Source organism: Sapajus apella, unplaced genomic scaffold (assembly GCF_009761245.1).
Source record: "Sapajus apella isolate SASKATOON/1434 unplaced genomic scaffold, GSC_monkey_1.0 scaffold5737, whole genome shotgun sequence".
Classification (NCBI taxonomy): domain Eukaryota; kingdom Metazoa; phylum Chordata; class Mammalia; order Primates; family Cebidae; genus Sapajus; species Sapajus apella.
This window is the reverse complement of record NW_022442661.1, coordinates 1-4291: the sequence shown is the minus strand read 5'-3', so window position 1 is coordinate 4291 and position 4291 is coordinate 1. Positions and strand designations below refer to the sequence as shown.

At 41.9% G+C, this 4291-nt stretch overlaps 1 long non-coding RNA gene across 1 annotated transcript; it reads left to right on the top strand.

The window, feature by feature from the left end:
• The first annotated feature begins 1761 nt into the window (after positions 1-1761).
• Positions 1762-3604, top strand: LOC116547954. Its single transcript, XR_004267246.1, has 3 exons — positions 1762-2173; positions 2753-2804; positions 3272-3604. It is a non-coding gene; the product is annotated as an uncharacterized LOC116547954 (long non-coding RNA).
• Positions 3605-4291: the final 687 nt, after the last annotated feature.

The following is a 4291-nucleotide window of genomic DNA, read 5'->3' as shown; positions in this document are numbered from 1 at the left end:
CCGGGCGCAGTGGCTCACGCCTATAATCCCAGCACTTTGGGAGGCCGAGGCGGGTGGATCACGAGGTCGAGAGATCGAGACCATCCTGGTCAACAAGGCGAAACCCCGTCTCTACTAAAAATACAAAAATTAGCTGGGCATGGTGGCGTGCGCCTGTAGTCCAAGCTACTCGGGAGGCTGAGGCAGGAGAATTGCCTGAACCCAGGAGGCGGAGGTTGCGGTGAGCCGAAATCGCGTCATTGCACTCCAGCCTGGGTAACGAGCAAACTCCGTCTCAAAAAAAAAAAATTGAAGAGGTTTATACCGAAAGTCTTCTAATAGTGTTGCAAATCTCAGGAATAGAAGTGTTAAAATAGGCCAGGTGTGGTGGCTCATACCTGTAATCCCACCACTATGGGAGGCCGACCGAAGCAAGAGGGTCACTTGACCTCAAGAGTTAAGAGACCAGCCTATACAACATAGTGAGACCTCCTCTCTACAAAAAAATGGAATAGCCAGGTGTGTGGTGGTGCATACCTGTAGTCCCAGCTACTCGAGAGGCTGTTGGTGGGAGGGTTACTTGAGCCCAGGAAGTTGAGGCTGCAGTAAGCTATGATTGTGCCACCACACTCCAGCTAGTATCACAGAGCAAGACCCTGTCATTAGAAAAAAGTGTTAAAAATAACGACCAGGCCCTTTGTATATTTGATAGTATCTATCCAGAAATGCTCTTTCAACATTTTTCTGACCCTAAAATGTTCCTCATCACCCATTTCCCACCCCCATCTTCTGCCATAGGTGTTTCTGTGCCTGGCTTTCAGAACTATTCTGTTAGTCTTCACATTGTCTTGTCGTTGATGAAGTCATAATTACTCAGGAAATGCGGCTGTCCAAAGTAAATGTTCCAAAAACAAACATTTCTAAAGGTCTGGAAACTGGATAAATGGGCTCTATTTTCTGTAAATTTTCATAAAATTAGTTTGCTTAAAAGCAGAGATACATGCAATTAGTTATTTCCCTTAGTTTGCCCATCCTGTCCCATAGGATCTTCTCTGGACTGCCATTAGAGAAGGAGTGAGGGCTGCCTTTTTTTTTTTTTTTTTTTTTTAGTTGTTTCCCTTGTCATTACCTCCAAGTTATGAGGGCCGTCTTAAAACTCAATGACTAAAGATATTGTTTAAATGCAAAAGGAAATGATAGACCTGCTACATTTACAATCCCAGAACTTAAATGCAAGGATTACAATTTAATTTTCTTTATTACTTCCTTACAGAGTCGTAGAATAGAAAGATAAATTAAGAAAAACACAGCAGCTCTAAGATACCGCACAGTTACTGGATTGTAGTCACAAAACAAAGTTTTTCTCATCTTCCAAAAATGTGGGTGGAGACTAAGTGAAGCCTGCCATTTGTCTAGAATGGATATCAGGCTCTCCAATATCATTTACCAATAAGAGAGCAACTTAATAATTTCAATAAGGCCAGGCGCAGTGGCTCACGCCTGTAATCCCAGCACTTTGGGAGGCCGAGGTGAGTGGATCACAAGGTCAGGTGTTAGAGACCAGCCTGACCAACATGGTGGAACACCATGTCTACTAAAAATACAAAAATTAGGTGGGCGTGGTGGTACATGCCTGTAATCTCAGCTACTCAGGAGGCTGAGGCAAGAGAATTGCTTGAACCTGGGAGGCAGAGGTTGCAGTAAGCCAAGATCAGGCCACTGCATTCCAGCCTGGGCGACAGAATGAGACTTGTCTCAAAAAAAAAAAAAAAAAGTATCAATAAAGGCCTCATATTTTTTATTTTAGCTTAGTGACTATTTGTTGGGACCTTCCCTGTTTCCTTATTGTTTCTCTTACCTGCAAAATTGAGAAAACAACAACAGAAGTCTGCTTTGCAGAGTAATTTTGAGAAGTAACTATAATAGAACATTAAAATCCACGAGTGAAAAATATGATAAAATGAGAATGAGATCAGTCGCATCTGGTTCAAACTACTCTTCTTGACTCCAGCCAGGACAGGAGGGCTGTGTCATTCAGTTTTTCATCCTATACCACGATATCCACCCATGTTCCTTCTCACAGGCATTTGAGTGTCATTTATTTAGATTTCAGAAGTGTGTGTTGATTGTTTCTAGACAACTCGAGAGATGATCGCTCGTTCTGCTGCTACTCTCATCACACATCCCTTCCATGGTATGTTTGCAGTTGACAACTGAAATCTGATTTCTTATCTTTCTTTTATAACTTGATCTCTCCTGACCACTTTAGATAGGTTGACATGGCAGTTGACTAAAATGCCTTGCCTGCATGTTTTTATTTGCTTGCTTGTTTTTGCTTTTATCAAATTTATCCAGATAGCAAAATGTCTTTAGGTGGAAAATCTTTTCTCCCGGGGCTATCAAAATCTATCTTAACATAGTTTTTTCTTCTCTGTTTTTTTTTTTTTTTTTTTTTGGAGACAGAGTTTTGCTCTTGTTGCCCAGGCCGGAGTACAATGGCATGATCTCGGCTCATTGCAACCTCTGCCTCCCTGCTTCAAGCAATTCTTCTGTCTCAGGGAGTAGCTGGGATTACAGGCACATGCCACCACACCCGGCTAATTTTTTATTTTTAGTAGAGACGGGGGTTTCACCATTTTGGTCAGGCTGGTCTCGAACTCCTGACCTCAGATGATCCGCCTGCCTCGGCCTCCCAAACTGCTGGGATTACAGGCGTTAGCCACCGCATCTGGTCTTAACATAGTTTTACACATCTTTTCTCTATGTTCCACAGTGATCACTCTGAGATCTATGGTACAGTTCATTGGCAGAGAATCCAAGTACTGGTAAGTGTTTTTGTTTTCATATACTCAAGGAGATCTTTTGAAGCCAAAGTACTAGAATAATGCTACTTTGTATTTTTATGATACCTTACAGCTTGTAGAACAAATTCATATCTCATATCATTTGATCTGCACAACAATCAGTAAAATAGGAGAAAATAGGCCGAGGCAGGTTTTGTAGCCTACCTAGGATTGCAGAGTAAGTTGCAGAGCCCCGGACTCCATATCACTACACCCCTAGGTAGTTACTAGCTTCACTTTTTTTTTTTTTCTGGTGCCGTGACTCGGACGTGAACTAGCTTCACTTCTATCTCTAAATTTAGCTATCTTTGCAGACTAAAAGGATGCTAGGAAAGTGTGGGGGAAGGAGGTTGTAGATTTGACCTTGTCCAAAGTGATAATTGAAATTATTTTGTTTATAGCTCCAAAAGAATCTTAATGTATTTTACTTTTCCTTCTTGTGTACGTAGTGGACTTTGTGATTCCATAGTAACCATCTATCGGGAAGAGGGCATCCTAGGATTTTTCGCGTGAGTAAATGTTGATTAGTATGTAATTTCTGTGTGAGAAATTTTTCCTGAAAATGAGGACAGTGAATCTTTATTCAATCCCTGGGGAAAATGTACTTCCTGGACTTATCTCATGTTACATTCTATGTAGGCCCCTCATTTTTTTTCTTTTTTCTCTGCAGAAAGGCATATTTAGGCCCCATATGACCGGAATTCTCTTGTAAAGATCCCAAATCTTTGCTTCTAGATACTTAAAACATTTGAGGCTGGGCGTGGCTCACGCTTGTAATCCCAGTACTTTGGGAGGTCGAGGAGGGCAGATCACCTGAGGTCAGGAGTTCAAGACCAGCTTAGTCAACATGGTAAAATCTCGCCTCTACTAAAAATATAAAAATTAGCTGGGTGTGGTGGTACATGCCTATAATCCCAGCTGCTCAGGAGGCTGAGGCAGGAGAATCGCTTGAACCTGGGAGGTGGACGTTGCAGTGACCTGAGATTGAGCCACTGCTCTCCAACCTAGGTGACAGAGTAAGACTCTGTCTCAAAAAAAAAAAAAAATGAAATAAGGAATTTCTTTTTTTAACAAAGGAGTCAATTCCAAGTTTCTACCCTTATAGTAAACTCCCAATTCTATATAGATAATAAAATGAGAAAAAATTAAATTTTGAAAAATGGGGAAATCATCTTAACTTGTATTTTCCTTACCCTAAAAGAGTAAGTTTTTGCAAGGCTTGAATTTACTTTGGAAGGACTTAGACTGCTACCCTCACTCTTCTATTAAGAAAAATTTTACAGGCCGGGCGCGGTGGCTCAAGCCTGTAATCCCAGCACTTTGGGAGGCCGAGGCGGGTGGATCACGAGCTCAAGAGATCGAGACCATCCTGGTCAACATGGTGAAACCCCGTCTCTACTAAAACTACAAAAAATTAGCTGGGCATGGTGGCGCGTGCCTGTAGTCCCAGCTAATCAGGAGGCTGAGGC